The sequence below is a fragment of the Lactuca virosa genome, chromosome 8 (genome assembly GCF_052849685.1).
Source record: "Lactuca virosa cultivar CGN04683 chromosome 8, Lactuca_virosa_CGN04683_v6, whole genome shotgun sequence".
Taxonomy (NCBI): Eukaryota; Viridiplantae; Streptophyta; class Magnoliopsida; order Asterales; family Asteraceae; genus Lactuca; species Lactuca virosa.
Window position 1 is genome coordinate 294417580 of NC_136433.1, and position 19561 is coordinate 294437140.

Genomic DNA, 19561 nt, shown 5'->3' on the forward strand with positions numbered 1-19561 from the left:
GACCAAAAGACGGATTTCCCACTAATAATCCTTATGAATGATAATCAACGAAATTCCCAATACCAAAACCCTTAACCATACCGAAAATCACACAACGAGACTAGCAGATAAACAACACTCCATAATAACCGAAAGATAACAAGATATCAAGAAAGGAACATACCCGCAGCTGCATTCGGCACTGCCCTGACCTCCTCTGCTGTAAGCTGAAAAACACGACCCTGAGCCCTCGGGGGCTCCGCTCCACCCTGACCTCCACCCGAAATCTTCAAAGTGGCCGGTGCTGGAGCCTGCACCTACCTTGCAGCAAGCTGTGGACAATTGACCCTCAAGTGTCCAACCTGATGGCAATGATAACAAATCCTCAAATCCCGAACCGGGGCTGTCTGCCGACAATCCCTCGCATAGTGCCCCTCCTTTCTGCACTTGCGGCATGCACCACCGGACCTACAAACTCCGGTGTGACCCTTCCCACACTTTCCACAAGTGCGGCTGCTCTGATCTCCCAATCTAGAATCAACGATCTTGGACCGTTTCGGCGCCGGCTGCGACTGTGCCGGGGCCTGCCTCTGCTCTCTCAACTGCAACTCAATCTCCAAATCACGCCGCCTGGTGACCTCCTGCAACTCTAACAAGGTCTTGCACCTCTGCGTAGACACAAACTGCCTGATATCCCTCTTGAGCATACTCAGATATCGGGACATCTGAGCCTGCTCCGAAGCAAACTCCGGGCAAAACATCGCCCTCTTAGTGAACATCCTGGTGATCTCCGTCACCGACTCTGAATCCTGCTTCAGCTCTAGGAACTCCTGAGCTAATCTTTCCCTCTCAACTCGCAGAACATAGCGAGTACTGAACATCTCTCTTAACTGATCCCAAGAAACCGCAGCTCGCTGCGCATCAGAATATGATCCCGTGGTCAACCTCCACCAATCCCTCGCCCCGAGCCTCAAAAGGTTCATAGCACACCTCACCCTCTGATCAGCAAGGCATGAACACGTGAAGAAACACCCCTCCACGTCTGACAACCATCTCATAGCAACAATCAGGTCCTGAACTCCATCGAAGGTAGGGGGCTTCGTATTATCGAAATCCCGATACTGAAAACCTCTACCGGTTCCTCCCCTTGCCGCTGCTACAGCCGCTGTAGCTGCCGCGGCAGCCGTCTCTGCAAGAGCTGCATAACGCTCATCAAAATACTCGACCATGGCGGTCCTGATCGACCCAAACAGTTCCGGCAACTCGGCCCGGAACAATGCAACAACCTCATCATGCAGGATCTCACGAATCCTAGCGTCCAACTCACCTGTGCTCATCTGACCAATAACCTCGGGCGGTACTGACCCACCCTGACCGCCCTCTCCTACTCTCGATCCTGACCCGGATCCGCTCCCAGCATGCCTCGTAACCACCATACTGAAAAACACCGCGAGATCTCAGATACTTCCCACTAACCCGGGAACCAACCCCCAACCCAACCCTAGAGGTTATGGTTTCTTTGATACGCGTATGGGTCCTGTGCTTTCAGTAGTACGGGCCCATACTACCTTCCACACCTACCCATATTTATATCAATTATCACCACAACACCCTAGTGAAGAACATACATAACAAGCACTCAACCCTCACTCCTAGAGGAACACTGGAAATCTCCCACAAAAGAAACCCTAGGCTAGCAGGCATCATAAATCAGGCAGCATTATCATGAAATCCTGAAGATCCCTAGCCTAGTACTAGCATGTTGTTCTATCATAGCTCAAAACAAATATCATGTATAGTATTTTGGGGTTACTTACTGGCTCCGGCTGATCGTACATCCGCGTCCTCCTTTACTCATTTTGAAAACCATTTTAAAGTTTCTTTTGAAAACTCTCCTTGATTTGAGACTGGATTCACACGAATGTTCCTCCAATTCACTCAAACCAAGGCTCTGATACCAACTTGTAACACTCTAAAAATTTCAACCAATTTAAACTTTTCAAAAACAACCCAGTTTCATAAAGTTATTACAAAAAGGTTTTCAATACAATTATTATCAGAGTCTCCCCAGAACCACATCATAAAACATAATCATGAGGAGCGGTACGATCACGCCTTTGCCTTGCCACGGTCTCCTGAAGAACCTGAAAAACATTAAACCACAACTGTAAGCCCGAAAGCTTAGTGAGATACCCCCAAAATACCAACCACATACAAACATAACCATATCATATAATCGATACAGAACAGCCATGCACTTCGGGTCTACTGTGTGACTGGTCTGCCCGCACCGGGCCTTCCATCCACCTGGTCCACTCTCTGAGTCTACAGTATGACTGGTCCGCCCGCACTGGGCCTTCAGTCGACCTGGTCCACTCTCCGAGCCTCGGCACGTCTGGTCCGCCCTCTTGGGGCCTGCAGCCTATCCGGACCGCTCGCTGGGCCTTCGGGATAACCGGTCCGCCCTGGGTATGTTGGCCTACAGCACAAAGCAGGACCCGCCTCAACCCAACCCCAGTCCAACAACCATGTGCACATAAACATTCAATCATATAACAATTCACATTCAATCAAGTCGATCTAGCAGATCACATAACATAACATCATCCTAACCAAGATACCGACCTAACCGGTCACTAGCATAGCATTATCCTATATACCAGGATACCGACCTTAACCAGGTCTCTAACATATACCATCCTAACTACCAGGATGCAAACATAGCAAAGCAACAACATAACAACGATACCCAGATTACAATCCGATAAAGGGCCGGCCTTGGTGCCTTAGACCCTGTTGATATAGTGAGGATAACTCACCTGCAACTGCTGACTGAAGAGATAAGACCAAGCTGCTCCGACCACTGACACGATCACCACCACTAGCCAAACACCAAAACACTGAACTCAAAACAAAAGCCAACAATTACCAAAATGCCCCTGGAAGTCAACCGGTCAACCCTTGGTCAAAGTCAAAGTCAAAGTCAACCTCCTGACTGACTCTACTCGCCGAGTCAACCCGATGACTCGTCGAGTCCCCATGCTCAGAACTTTCCCAATCCGCGACTCAACTCGCCGAGTCACCCCGAGACTCGCCGAGTCCCACAACTCTGAGTCCCCTCGCACTCAACTCACCGAGTCCTCCCTTAACTCACCGATTCACGGCTCAATCAGAAGAAGGTTAGGACCTCACGACCAGACTCGCCGAGTCCAAGAACAGACTCGCCGAGTCCAAGGCTATCTTCAACCAACTCGCCGAGTTGTTCTTCCAACTCGCCGAGTTCCTGCCCATCTTCAAGCAACTCGCCGAGTACATCCTTGTGACTCGCCGAGTACCCCTAGATCTTAATCCATACAGAAGCTTTCCAGGCCATGCAGATGATCCAAACCATAGATCTACCCTTCTACAACCCATCCATCACGTAAAGTGGCAAACTTTACGTGAATCCAAAGAGATCTAAGCATATAACACTCTAGGGTTAGGGTTTGGGACAAGATGGCTTCACCAATCACTCAAGAACAGGGACTTTAATGCACTCTAGACCTTCTCCATTCCAGATCTGAGGTAGCAACCTCAGATCTAACCTCCAAACTCAAAATACCACAAGCTATTCTTTCCAAGTACTCCAAAATGATGAATCTAGAAGAATAACAGCCCAAGCAACGAAATAATACCTCAAAAGAAAGCTCCAACAGAAGAGAAATCCGAATCCTTGCAAAGCCCCTTGCTCCAAGCCTCTTAACTCTCCAAGATCTCTTCCAAAATCTCTACTCCAAGGTTCAAATGCTCTCAAATCACTCACAAACGCGCATTAGGGTTTTCTGGACTTAAAGAGAGGGTAAAGAGGCTGAGGAGAGGGTATAATGTCCTTTATATAGGGCTCATCCTCCGAAATTAGGGTTTTCTCCACACAGCACCAACTCGCCGAGTTAGCCACTTAACACGCGACCAGAATCGCGACCCTACTCGCCGAGTCCACCCATGGACTCGCCGAGTTGCCCTTTTCACATTCACACTTTGAACCCTAAAATTGCACTCCTGAACTCGGGATGTTACATGAACACGTATAGAAGCATCCCTCAATATCGGCAATCCATCTCATCGCAGCGATCGGATCCTGCGTCCCATCAAACTCAGGTGGCTTCGTGTTGCTGAACTCCCAGAACAACAACGAGTCACCTCCCTGAGGCCTGGCAGCAACCACAGCTGCTGTAGCTGCAGCAGCTGCAGCCTTAGTCACCGCGGCGTACCGCTCATCGAAAGTCTCAATCAGTGTGGTCTTGATACACCCAAACATCTCCGGAATCTCGGCCCTGATCGCCGCTGCCACCTCATCGTGGATCATCTGACGAAGCTCCTCGTCACTCACACCGCTCGCCTCAGGTCTGTGGCGTGTCCCAACCATGATGTCTCTGAAATATAACATAATAATATCAAAGACTTGTTCAAGCATGTTCGCACTCGATAACTCGACCCTACTTGTTCCTTAGTACCCAAAGGATTCTTACTTAGAGTGCGCACTGCTCCGGTGTCTTCGGTATTACGGGCCCTTATACTACCGCCTACACCGCATCAGTATTCACCCTAAGTCGTCCTCCTTGGATCCCAGATCACAGGTACTCTATATGTCACTGGCATAGGCTACCCTTCGGTAGACCTCTTATCAGCCCCTCACTGCTACCTACTCGCTCTCAAGCATCACATAGCAACACAATCCTTCCTAGGCTAAGGCATCACAAAATCAGGCCACTCTAGTCCTAATATGAATACCTAGCCAGCTCTAGCATGCATAATATAACATATCATATCTCGTAACACATAACGTAAGGGCATTTTGGGGATTCATCGTTCGGGCGCTGGCTGACCGTACACACTGCTCCGCTCTGGTTGTCTCAAAATCTCTTGCTTTTTAGAAAAATTAGTTTTATCGTTTGAAAATTTTCTCAAATCCTCAGTTTGAGTTCAGATACGCCCGAAGGTGCATCCGAATCCCTCAAACCACGGCTCTGATACCAACTTGTAACGACGTAAATTTTCAAAACAATTTTTCATTTCTTTAAAACATAATTTCATTCAAGACAAAACCATAAAATCCAATGTAACATGGTCATTATACAAAACATATCAAATCCCAAGATCAAACGTATCCAAATCCGCCTATGTGTGTACGAGTCACGCCGGCGCCTTCCCACGGTCCTCACTAGTACCTGAAACACATTACATATAAACACTGTAAGCAAGAAGCTTAGTGAGTTCCCCAATATACCACTTACACACATACGCCTTTCCAGGCCATACTCCACACGACCTTCCGGTCCATGTGTCTCAGGGGACTTCCGTCCCAACCCGGTAAACCTTCCGATCCTACCCGTGTCAACCTTCCGGTCCATAACTCCATGACCTTCCGGTCCACATCATAATGCCTTTCAGCCCATATCAAGCATAGCATACTTATTACATACATAATTCATACAATACATGCAACTCATAGCATACAATGCATATATCTCATAGCATACCAGACCTTCCGGTCACACATAGGTACCCTTCCAGGTACAGTATAGTGAGAAGACTCACCTCGGGTAAATCTCGGAAATCTCGCACTCGGTGAGATAAGATCTAGCCTCCGCCTAATCATAACAAACACGTCTCATTAATACATTTCCCCAAGGCTAGACTCTTTCCTTTCCTATCATTCTCAGAAGGGTAAAAGACCATTTTACCCCTCTCATGGCTCAAATACCCAAAAGTTGACCAAACCCTAAAAGTCAACAAAAGTTAACCTTCTGAGGTACGCGGCGCATACCAGATCTGTACGCTGAGCGTACCCGGAGGCTTCACAGAATCGGGGTACGCGGCCCCTTATGTCGCGCGTACTGGGATTACGCCCAGCGTAACTCCCAGCTTTCTCCTCCTTTTCATTCAGGTCTTAATCGGTTAAGACTTGCGTCCAAAATCCAGATCTGACTTCTCTAATATGACTTAATCCATAAAGCTGGTGACTTTAAGCCTTTGCATGGCTATGGAAGTCACCAACACCCAAAACTCTCCATTTCCAACCTTAAAAGGTCCATATCTCATGCATGAACAACCTTTAACAACCAAGACTAGATTTTTATCACATAACAACACTAAATGAGCTAGTATGGGACAGATCTCGGCTTCTATGAGATCAACCACTCAAAAAGCTATGAACTTGGGGACCAAAAACCCTAAAACTCCTCTCTACAAAGCATGAACAGAAAAGATGCAAAGCTTGAAGCTTTTTACCTCAAAATGAAGCTTCTTTCACTGCTAAACTCGGATCCAAAAGCTTGAGCTCCAACCCTTCCTCTTCCAAGGCTAACACTTTGCTCCAAATGGCCAAGAACACAAAACAAGGCCCTCCTAGACACTCCCTTGCTATAAGAACGAGATTTAGGGTTTTGAAATGTTAAAGCTCTGGAAAAGGTGGCCAACAAAAGGGCCTTAAGGTTGCTTAAATAGGGAGGCTCAACATATTAGGGTTTTTCTTCTAGGCCGGGTACGCCCCGCGTACACATTGGTACGCCCCGCGTACTTGGCGACCCTTCCCGCTCAAGACGCGGACAAGTACGCTGAACGTACACCCCAGTACGCCCCGCGTACTCGCCAACCATGCATTTCCTTAATAAGGGCCAAAAGTGCACATTGCTCAAAGATGAAGGTTCACAAGGTATACCTGATTTTTGGGATGTTACATTTACACCAACCTTTTTCTTTCAAGTTGCCCTAATTCAGAAAACTACATATAAATATAAACATAAGAAGCGATCATGGCATGATGGAAAACAGAGAGTGATATGGGGTTTTTCATAATAAACATGAAAAGAGAGAATGAGAAGAGTGAATTAGCTCTATGTTCTTGAACCTGGAACGTGTTAAGTGACTGTTGGTGTCCAATTTGAGTGTGAATGAACACAACTTATAAGAAACCAATAATGTTGGCGTAGAGATGCACCAACCTTTCCTTCGATCAACTTGCCCCCATTCAGAAAACTACATAAATATAAACACAAAAAGCGATCATGCCAAAATACACTACAGAGAGAGATACATGTTTTTTTATAATAAAAAGGAAAAGAGAGATGGAGAAGAGTGAATTAGCCCTGTGTTCTTGAACATGGAACGTTTTCAGTGGAAATTGGTGTCCAATTGTGAATGTGCGTCAACACAACTAATTGGAAACCAATAATACTGTCGTAGAGATGATGGTTTCGTTATAATTTGAAGTCATGTAAAATTATCCTTAATTTAATACCCGATTTACTGAACATAAAGAGACACCGATGATTCTGGTGCGTATGGTGGGGATAATATTTGATGAAATCGCAATAAAGCCCTATTTGACTAGTTTGTGCGGAAGAAGAAGATGGAAAAGAAGCATATGATGAGTCCGAGATTGAATGATGAAAGCAGAAAATAGAAGAAAGTCGTTACCTTTTTTGTATACAGGGTCGAATTACGCAATCTTCGGTGGTTGGGCTTAGGAAGAATAACATGAATAGAAGCCCGGTGCGTATGGTGGGGATTATCTTTGATGAAATCGCAATAAAGCCTTGTTTGACTGGTTCATCCGGAAGAAGAAGAAGATGGAAAAGAAGCGTATCATGAATCCGAGATTGAATGATGAAAGCAGATTAATAGGAACAGAAGCGAATGAAACTGCTATTTCCGATAATTTTAAGTGCTTTTACCGGTAGGATGAGATAGTCTAAAGATTTGGGGATTTTTCGACAGGAAGAGGATCGGGAATGGTTAGAGGGGAAGGAAATCGATTTGTTGTTTCCTTTTGGATTGGGAAACGTTATGGATATTGGCAAACGTTGGGAGGATTAGAAAACAATAAGGTGTCATCAGTTGCGTCGTTTTGTACTTAGGTTACGTGTCTTTTAGTGGACCATGGAAATTGGAATTTAAAGGGAGGAAAACAGGGTTTTCATATATAATAATGATATCATATGTGAACGTACAAGTCGCTAATGTACGGATATTCATTAACAATTTATACGTTCGCAGATGACTTGGTGAAATCGTAGATGAGCTTAATCCATCTACGATTTTGATGACTAATTTTGTAATTTAGGTGTTTTTTACTATTTTCTACTAAGGGGGTGTTTGGATTAGATTTTTAGCTTATTGCTTATAGCTTATTAGTGGTGGGAATAAGCAATAAGCAATAAGCATGAGGAGGGATGCTTATTAAAATTAGCTTATTTAGCCTAATAAGCTGGATTTTATCCAAACACTCAAATTAGCTTATTGTGGGAATAAGCAATAAGCACCTTTTTTTTTCCTATCCAAACACCCCCTAAGAGCAACTTCAACCATTCCACTAAAAATATCATTAAATTTGTGTATTTTTAACATCAAAACTTTTTTTACTTCAACCACCCACTTCAAATTTACACTAAAAATATTTTTTCATATTATAATGTAGAATAGAGTAATTATTAAAGTTATAAAAGTTATTTTATGATGAATAGTATTACAAGAAATATAGAGGCCACTATTCAATCCTCCCATTTTTGTGCTGAGTTTAGTGGTCCATTGAAACACATTTTGACACCAAAACATTATTTTTGTGTATCCATTATAGTTGGTGTAAGTAATTAACGATTTTAATTATATTTGTAATTTTTTCATAGAAAAATTAATGTGGCAGAATATGACCGATGCCAAAACACGCCCTAAATGATATCAGCTGACCTAAAATAAATAATTATTTCGTTGAAACTAATAAAAATAAAAACATAAATATGATTATGTTTATGATTTTACTAAAATATTGGGAAAAAAAAAGTCCACCAACCGTCGTCAATGGCTGTAGTGTAAATTAGGGTTAATTTCTACTTATTCACTACGGGAATACAGGCGCTACTAGGATTGCGTCGACGTCTCAGGCTAATTTGGTTTTCGATAAGGTCGCATACATTCCTCAAAGAGTAATTCTGATTCTGCATCCTCTTTTAATTTTTCTTTCAGCATTATTATTTGATTTTTGGAAGCAATTGACGCTTGATTTTGTTATAATCTCATTTCAATTCAACAAAACTCATCATCGAATTCGAATAGTCCCCAAAATTACTCAAAATTTGTGTTTGCAACTCGTAAATCAGTGTATTTCACATCCAAGCTCACATTCACACAAAATTTTACACTTCCCGATTTGCAGACAAAAAAAAAACATCATCGGCAACAATGGCGTATGAAAGAGGCGACAGGGTAGAAATTACGAACAAAGAAGAGGGTTTCGCGGGTTCATACTACATAGCAAACATCATCTCTTCGCTTTCCAAAAAAGAGTACATAATCCAGTACAGAACACTTCTGAACGACGACGGTTTTGCGCCTTTGAGAGAGATCGTCACTGTCGATCAAATCCGGCCGCTTCCGCCGGAGGTTAAGGCGACTGAGTTTTCTTTGTTGGATCTAGTTGATGCTTACGACAAGGATGGGTGGTGGGTGGGGAAGGTTATCAGGAAGACTGGATCGAATTACTTGGTGTATTTTGAGGATTCAAGAGAAGAGATTGTTTATCCGTTGAGTATGCTAAGGATTCATCAAGAATGGGATGGCAGGGTTTGGGTTTCTTCCAAAAAATAAGGTATTTTTGTTGTTTCTCCATTTCATCATCTCCTGTGTAAATATGAGTTTTCTTGGTGTGTTTTGGAATGTTTGGTAATATGGATAAAGGAATGGAGTGTTTGGTTGTTTGAATGACTGAAATAAGTATTAGATTAAATTTGATAAAATTAATACAGAAATGTTGTTTTGTAAGGATAAAAACTATTTTATCAATTTATTGTGTGAAGAATAAATGTGTTTTGTTATTTTTTGGAAAAAATAAAACGAGAACATAATTCAGTTAACGTTTTGAATTTTTTCTAAACAACTTGATTTTAATAAATTGGTAAATAATTTATAAGTTGGGATGAAATGTTGTTTAATGTTTATGGGACAAAATTGCAAAAATGGTCCCTGTGGTTGGCAATTATGTGCTTTTGGTCCAAAACGAAATGTTGGTGCACCACTAGTCCAGTTTTAGATAACTTGTGTGGTTTTGGTCCCTATGGTTATCATTTTCTCGTAGTTTTGGTCCATACCCTACCTAAAATGACAATTATACCCTTAATTGATTATTATTTTTATTTCTTTTAATTAATTTCTTATTATTTTAATTAAAAAAACCAAAAAACCCTACCCCACTCTTAAGTCAACAGACCACCACCTCTCTCTCTCTCTCTCTCTCTCTCTCTCTCTCTCTTGTAAAGACCCACCACCGGACTTCAATCCACCGCCTCCACCATCATCAACCACTACCACCTCAAAATCTTCAATCAATTGTCGCCACCATATCTTCCTCCATCTCCACCACAGAAGCTACCAGAGACTCCTCGCCTAAGCCAACTTTCACATTCCGATCACCACCACCATTGATCAACACCACTACCACTCGTCAACACCACCAATATCTGTTTAATTTCGTCTCCTCGATGTGGACATCAAAGCACAATAACTAGAAAACTACAGATCGGAGAAGTGAAAAAATAGATTAAATATTGAATACATCAAAGCACTTCAAGAACTTATAGGATTTCAACAATTTAAGAACGTTCTCTACTGATGCTCGATTTCTTCATTGTTGTTTGAGAACGGGAGGACACAATAGGGATAATGTGTGTGTTTCAACCTCTTCTCATCAGCAACCATCTTCGATCAACCTCTACCCATAAACACCATCTCATACCACTTTTCACGTTTCATCTCCGAAAACCACAAATTTTTATCCTCAAATCAAAGTGAAATTCAACACAAAACCATACCAAATCAAAATCAAGAACAAACCTGCAACATGCAACCAATATCAAAGCCTGCAGATATTTTGAAATATTTTTAGTTCCAAAAATTGCCCCCCTCAGATCCAAAAATTAAAAATGGTTCTAGAAATCAATTCCCCCGTCAAGAAGGTGTCGACGGGTTAAAGGAGTGAGGGGGAGGCGGTGGTGGAGATTGTCGATGGTGGAAGACGAGTGTAGATGCACCGTTGACTGTGGAGGTTTTTCGATCAAGGTTGTAGACGACAACCAATTTTTTTGTAATTTGGGAATGGGATAGGGTTTGAATGGGAAGGGAAAATGAGTATGGTGGGGTTTTTTTATTTTGAATAAAAACTGATAATAAAAAAATGGAAAAACAAATTATAAGGGCATAATAGTCTTTTTAAGCAGATAGGGACCAAAAACAATAGAAATATCCAATTTTGGACCAGTGATGCACCAACATTTCGTTTTGGACCAAAACACATAAAATTGCCAACCACAAGGACCATTTTTGCAATTTTGTCATGTTTATGGATATATAACAAAATTTAAAGGTTAATAAAAAAAAATGTTGCATTAGTCAAATCAACTCCAGACCTGCGAGTCTGTTACTGACTACTGACTGTAGCCTTTCAAATCTGGGTCGGCACAAACTTCTAACAAGTACGTTTTTATTTTAGAATTTCCATTTTATGTTTGCTTTATTCAAAAATTTGTATTGACTAATTATTTAAATATTTAATTTGTTTCTGAAATAACAGTTGAGTATATGATTTTAGAGCATCTCAGAGTCGATATATATATATATATATATATATATATATATATATATATATATATATATATATATATATATATATATATATGATTTAATATCTTTGTCATCCGAATATTATATTAATTTTATTAATCTCTATAAAATGACATCTTGGGTTTTTAATAGCTTTTTTAATAAACTTAACATATTAATCCTTATTTATATAAAGTGTTTTAAAAACCTTCTCGTTTAGTTAGTTGTTTTTTAAAAACAACACATACAGAATATATTAAATAAATATTATCATTATAGATTAATATATAATTGTTTAAAAAAATAAAAAACTATGATTGAGATAATTAATTAGTTAAAGAAATACAAAATATTTAAAATTAGACAAAACTATAAAAATGGATCCGTAGTATGTATTTTTCTGAGGTTTAATCCAAATCTTAATTTTTTTGACTTTATGATCCTTTTGAGGTAGTTTGTTTGTGGAATTAGCTCGTGTTAAACTTGAAGAGAGCAATCTACCCTTTCAATTTTTTTTTTCTATTTTCTTAAACATTTTTCCGTTTTATTTAAAATATTAAAAGTAAAAAACAAATAGAGAGGGGTCTATATATATATATATATATATATATATATATATATAAAAGATGCCATCCTTGAACACATGAAGATCCAACTGAAAACACATTAACCAAATCAATATAAAATTCCAATAACCAAAACAAATGGTGATCTAGTCATAATCGAAGCAAAAAAAAATTGAAATCTTCGAAGAAAAGCCAATGTTGGAAATTTGGGTATTGACGAAAAGGTGATCATGAACAAAAAATGAAATTAAGCTAAGAAACCCAGATTTGAACCTATTAACTTGTTACACTTCCTCTAATTAAATTAAACCTAACTTTAAACAAATCCAGTCAGTGAATGGAAGTCGAAAGGTACAACATAAAACTCAAACGAATTAAATCCAAATTTGAACAAAATTCAATCTTTGATTGTATGTTCATCAATGTTTAACCTCAAAACCCAGAAAACACAAATTCCTCTCAACTGGAAGATGAACAGAAAACACAGAGGAAGTGGTGGACCCAGATGCTAAAATGGTGGATTCCCCTTACATAGAAGATGAAGTGGTGTCGTCGCTTTGTTTAGTAGCCATTTAACATTGATATGAGGTTACAACAATATCGAGAGAGGGGAGGAGAGGTAGAAATACCTTTGTATAAAATATAAAACATAAATTTGGAGATCGTAAATTGAAAAAGGGATAAATCGACTATAGGTACCTTCTTATTAGGGGACAAATTAATCAAGTTATTGGATTTAACACACAAACATACACAGGGGGTGCATTCCTTTTTTCCTCTCCAAAATCGCAACAAAACATCTGGGTTTTTTTGTTCATCCGGTGAAAGGATGAAGAAGTATGAAGAAAGGAAGTGAAACGGTTCAGATGAGCACCGAACCCCAACATCGCCCTTGCAATCATCCTCTCTCCTTTTCTTCTTCATTTTACTCCTCTCCCTTTCACTTTCTCTTTCATTTTCGAAATAATCTTCATTTTGGGGATGAACACAAAACCTTTCATCGAGCGTTGCTGAAGATCGATTATAATTTATGAATCTAAAAAGATGAAGAAGAAAGGGAGAGAAGAAATAGCACGAAGCTAATGTAAACTCAAGTTAAAGACTCTTGAAAGGATTCATTGATTCAATGACATGACTATGGAGGAAGTTTGGTTGATCAGGTTATACATTCAATTTCGGATCTGGGGTTTTTTTAGAGTGAGAGAGAGCCCTCTTATTTTTTGTTTATTAAAATGAATAAATAATTATTAAACTTTAGAAAAATGACTTTAAAAATAAAAAATAAATACCCAAGGGTATTAAAGTCATTTCAGTTTACAGATGGACCAAATCCGCATTGAAACTGGCTCAAAAGGATCATGAATCCAAAAAAAACAAGGTTTCGACTAAACCTCGAAAAAAATGCATACCGTAACAAGGACCATTTTTGCAATTTTGTCTTAAAACGATAATATAATTAAAGGGTGAAACAAAAATATGTTTAAAGATTAAGGGGTTAGATGCATAAATGATCATAGTATATTGACCACTCAATGTACATTGAGTGATCAATGTAAGGCTGTGGTGAGTGGTCAAGACCAAACCACCGGAAAAACACTCCCAATTCAGCGCTACGTCAGCTCCACCACCAATTCACTAGACATTGGAAATGGTTACCACTCCATAATATTTCTTTTTTTTTTCTTTTCTCTTTTTTAATTTTTTTATGATTAAACCAAATAAAAAAACATAATTTAAAACATAAATAAATATTTTAAAAACATAGAAAATAAAACCACATTTCATGAATTTAAAACATATAAATTTAAAACCTAAATTACTAAAAAAACATAAAACATACTAAATAAAACCTTACATTACTTAAAAAACATAACAATTTAAAACATAAAAAATCATAGAGAAATATTACTCGTCGTCGTTATCATCAACGGCCTCATCCGTCTCGTCGTCACCGTCCTCATCCGCCGCGTCGTTACCGCCCTCATCTTCCTCATCTTCATTGTCATTTTGCCCTTGGAATTGTCTTCCCATATGTGCTCGGTCAAATCGTGACATAGATTGTGATGTGTTTCACGGTTTTGTATTTCCAAAACCCTTAAGAAATATGTCGGGCTGCCAACTTGTGTTATTCCAGGTGGATTAAGTATATTGTTCGCGATATATGGACAAATAGCCCTACCCTCATTATATTATCATGTTATGTAAAATAACACAAGTAGTCAACATCGTCGTCACTTTTTTCATATCCCATGTTCGTTATGGATGTTTGATTATGTGTCACTTTTGTTTTAGGACTCCAAACGCTCGTTCCATATCCTTCCTTGCAGATTTATGTGCTAACTAGAACAATTTTCGTTTTTCATCGGCCGAAAATGAATATGACTTGACAATTGTAGCGTACTCTAGATATATCCCATCACCTTAGTAATACACATACTTATATTCATTTCTATTCACAACGTATGACATGTTTGGTACTTTATCCTACAAAATATTGTTAAATAACGGAGACGTTTGGAGCACATTTAGGTTATTGTTTGACCTCGCCATACGAAAGAATGCATGTCAAAACCATAGGTCATGTGAAGCAACCGTTTCTAATATAATAGTTGGGACCCCATGATCACTTCTCGTGAATTGACCACACTATACATTGGGACAGTTTACCCACGCCCAATATGTACAATCAATGCTACCAAGCATCCCTAGAAAACCATGTTTAGCTTGATGCATGATATACAACTGTTCGACGTCACTTTTAGTCGGATGTCGCAAGTATATGTCACGCTAAAGCTCTATAACATACTCACAAAAAAGATATGTATAGTGTCGATCCGTCCTCTCATACATTTTCAAATACTCATTTGATGAGTCTGCGGCTATGCCATATCCCAATTGTCTAAGAGTAGTCGTACATTTTTGTATTGTAGTAAAACCACGTTTATCTCTAGCATCCCATCTTAATTGGAAAAACGCGTAATTACGTTCCAAATCTCTAACTACACGTAAGAATAAATTTCTACTAATACGAAAATGTTCTTCGAAATTCGATAGATCATATAAACGCTGCCACTTGATCTTGGTTGATCCATTTTCTACGCTTCTTCTCGATGTTTTGAACTTTCGCCCCTCTCACGTACCATGTCTTGTGTCGCAGACAATAGTGCGTGCAAAACCAAGTCGTCCTCAGAATCATCATCGGATGAAGAAGAAATTGCACCGAAAAAGTTATCTATTTTTTTGTTGAATGTGTATTTGGTTTGAAAGAGTGTGTATTTTGTTTTGAAAAATATGTGTAAAATAAATGTATATATAGGGAGTAATTAAATTAATAATGAATAGATTTTTTTTTATTAAATGCTTTCAAAGGGTAAAAAAGATGCCAACGTTCAAATTTAAGCACATCCATCAAAACGTACGTCTTTGTCCGTCCTACCAGCCATGTCACACCCAACCCATTCACCCTAGGGGCAGTGTTCACGCGTCTCCAGGGTGCCAAGTCAGCACCTCACGCATGCAAATCCCATCCACTCCGGATAGCCTAAATATACAAAAAACTAGCAACTCCAATGATAGTAAATGGTTATGAGTGGTCAACGGAATAGTAAAAAGCTATGAAATAAGTTTCCATTGGAGATGCTCTTATGTTATGCGTATTTTGTTAAAATTAAAAGTTTTAATTATTCTAAAGAACGGGGATCTTGTATGCGGATGCCATTGCATTGCAGTCGTAGCTGTCTCAGTCTTCCTCTCCATCTAGGTTTCCTGATCTTATTCAAGATAATACTTTATAACTAGATGTGAAATTCGTGTACTACACGGATTGATTAAAGAAAGTTATATATGAAGACATAAATGTTAAGTATTTTTTAAAAAGAAAATATTAAATATTAAGGTGCAAATATTAAGTATTTTTTAAAATAAAATATCAAAATAAATACAAAAAAATGATAAATAAATAAATAATTCAATTTATACTAAGAAAAAAAACTATGGAGAAATAATTATATTTTTGCCATATTTGTTGGTTAACCACATTTTTTAGTTTTATCAATGAAAACAACAAAGTTTGATTACTTTTTCTATGTAAACCATTTGGCTTAAAATAATAACGAATTTTGAAAGAAACATGACAATTTTGAATTCATATTGAAATTTGAAAAATATAAGAAAACAAATTAATAACACATTAATTACTTTCTATAACCAAAAATTTAGAATAGTCAATTAATAAAATTGAAAATTATCACAAAATGACAATTAAAAATTAATTCTAAGAATTAACCATAAAACAATGTATGTTAAAATGCATTAGGCTTGAGGGAGTGGCTTCGCCACCCCTCTTGCCAAAACACTCCCTAAAGATGCTACACCACTTCCATTAAAATGTTAGAAGGTTTGCTAAGCTTGGTCTCCCTAGTATGGTAACAAGAAGAAAGAGGAGGGAGTGTGGGCTTTGATTGGTTGGCTTAATTTGTTTTTTCATTTTTCTATTTTTTTTCCAAACTCAATTCTAATTAAATTGTTTTACCATCACTAGGGATCTTTTACAATGTGCTAAGGTTTGATAACAAATACTTATGTGGCTTAACAAAATCTGACGTGGTAGAGTGTTAAGGGTGTTACCATTCCCTTTAACCTTATAAAGTGACAAATGTCAGAACTCTTTTTATTTATTATGGTAGAGTGTTAAGGGTGTTACCATTCCCTTTAACCTTATAAAATGACAAATGTCAGAAATCTTTTTATTTATTATAGTAGATTATTTTACAAAAAATATTAAAATAACGCATGTGGTAGATAAAATAGAATTAATGCCATAAACGAAATAAAAAATTATGTTCTTTTTCTATTTTGTAGAACATTTTTAAAAAAAAAAATCATAGTTAGGTTTATAAAATACCATTAAAAATTTAAAACCATAAAAACAAGTATATTTTGTGATAAAATGGTTTAATCAGGATGGTAATTCGTTATATCAAATTATCAATGGTGCTTTATAAAAAAACAAAAAGATTGTTTGTTACGTATTTATAGCATCAACCTTTAAATAAATATATTAGGGAGAATTTCATATAAATGACCATTGATCTTATTCTCACATGTATGTCATGTCTTCATTCAAAGAAAACAAGCTCGATAAAAAAAAGCTTAAACGATTAAATATTCAAGAACAAAAGGCCAAAAGTCCATGTCATATCATCTTCCATCAACACCGTATGAGTTTGTTGAGTGGACTCAGTAGAATGGTTGTTTCCATAGGATGGACTAGACAAAGATGACCCCAACATAAATTATTTGATATATAAATAATAGTTGAAAATATTAATATAGTAGTTTCTACTTTTACCATTTTACTTACATTTTTTCTAAAGTTGTAACGTACATAAAAAGGGATTTCAGATGATTCACACTTCAAACTAGTAATAAATGACAAATAATGTGGAGTAGAACACTCGGCATCAGAGGCAATCATCTTTTTTTTGGGTACGTTGATGCGCCTCGTCCTCGTCAACATTGTAAACATCGCAAACTTTCTCCCAAGTCAACCTCCTATATGAAACCACTGCAAGATACGAGGATAAAAACTATTTCGTTGTATCGCAGCATTTCCCCGAATTATTGGGAACATCTCCCATATCCATATCTTGTAATAAATATACAATAAGTGATAAGTGTTAGCACTAACTTTATCAAAAAATAAAGACATAAAATTTTAGAAATGTATATTTTTACCTTCAAAGGTATAACAAATTAAATCCCGATAGTGTATACACATACGACTTTGTTGGATGATTGCACATATGATCCTTAAATTTTTTAAACATACCTGACAATCTAGGGTATATATTAGACCATAGATAGCCCCCCAAGAGAACCTATATTATATACAAAAGCAATACTTAAATGTATAAAAATAGTATTTTATTAAAAATATTAAATTGACAAATACCTATTCCATTAATCCAAGTTCTCCACCACCCACAACCATTCATTGGTCACTTTATCATTGAGCTCTTTTCCCAAAAAACATTGATTGAGAATATATAGAAAAATTGTTTGCACACCATCGTGAGCCGATATAGCATCGAACCGTTGATTCATGATAAGGTCCTCTAAATCACCTATAAGTGAACTAGTGTCCGTGTGATGTGAGAAAACTCTTGACCGAAATGTATTATCACCATATCCGTGTTTATACATAGTAACAAATTCGGTCCTTGATCTCGGACACCAACCCATGCGAAGTCCGGACACAAGACAAAACTCCTCGGGTCCAAACCACAATGTACGTCTAGAAAATGTAACGACGTGAATTTTCAAAACAAAATTTTCATTTTTAATCATATAATCTTCATAACACATTTCAAAAAACATCATTCATTTAGTTCATAACAAAACTCTGAGTTTAATCAGTTAATAATCCAGGATCCTCGAAACATAATTCTTTCTCTGGTGTGTACAATCAAGTCGGCGCCATCCCGCGATCCGGAGAAAACCTGAAACACATAACACATAACACAGTAAGCGCGAAGCTTAGTGAGTTCCCTAAAATACCACATACATATATTAGCCACTCGAGGCTATAACTCTGTAAGACCCTCAGCTCCGATGTGTCTCATTGGGACCCTCTGGTCCGGTCTGGGTGAGAACCCTCCGGTCTCACTACTCGTTGGACCCTCCGGTCCGGTCATAATATAGCACAGTTCGTTGGACCCTCCGGTTCGGTCTAAATATCACATAATATAGCACACAACACATATCACACATAAAATGCATAACTCAGGCAAGCACATAAGACCCTCTGGTCACACATAATTACCACTCTAGGTAAAGTATAGTGAGAAGACTCACCTGATGGCTAGTAGGTAATAGACAGCACTCGAAAATCCTGGACTAGCCTCTGCCTACACATTATACAAGCATCTCGATCATTATTCGCCTTATTACTCATTTACTCCTTAAGTCATTTTTTCCCCTTTTTACCCTCGGGATGGGTAAAAGTCTATTTTACCCCTCCTTGGTCCCTCCTGCCCCTTATAGACTCACCTAGGAAGTCAACAGAAAGCCAGACCGAGTCAACAGCCATGATTGACCTGACTCGCCGAGTGCACACCTGTGACTCGCCGAGTCCACTCGTATTCTCCACGTTCTTCCTAGGGTTCATTCAGCTCACTGAGTTGACTCCCAACTCGATGAGTTAACACTGGGCCCAGGCTACTAGTTCACACCCGCTACGACTCGTCGAGTCATCCCATGGACTCGGCGAGTTGGCTCCATCGGATTTCTCATTCAGCCACCTGAGGTCAGATCTGTGACTCTAGCTTATAGATCCAACCTCCTAGCATCTAAAAGTCACGTAAAGGTCCAGCCTTTATGCTCAT

The 19561-nt window shown here is 38.6% G+C and overlaps 1 long non-coding RNA gene across 1 annotated transcript; it reads left to right on the top strand.

Moving 5' to 3' along the window:
• Positions 1 to 8783: 8783 nt before the first annotated feature.
• Positions 8784 to 9720, top strand: LOC145129291 (uncharacterized). The gene is made up of 2 exons (XR_013717438.1): positions 8784 to 8942; positions 9173 to 9720. It is a non-coding gene; the product is annotated as an uncharacterized LOC145129291 (long non-coding RNA).
• Positions 9721 to 19561: the final 9841 nt, after the last annotated feature.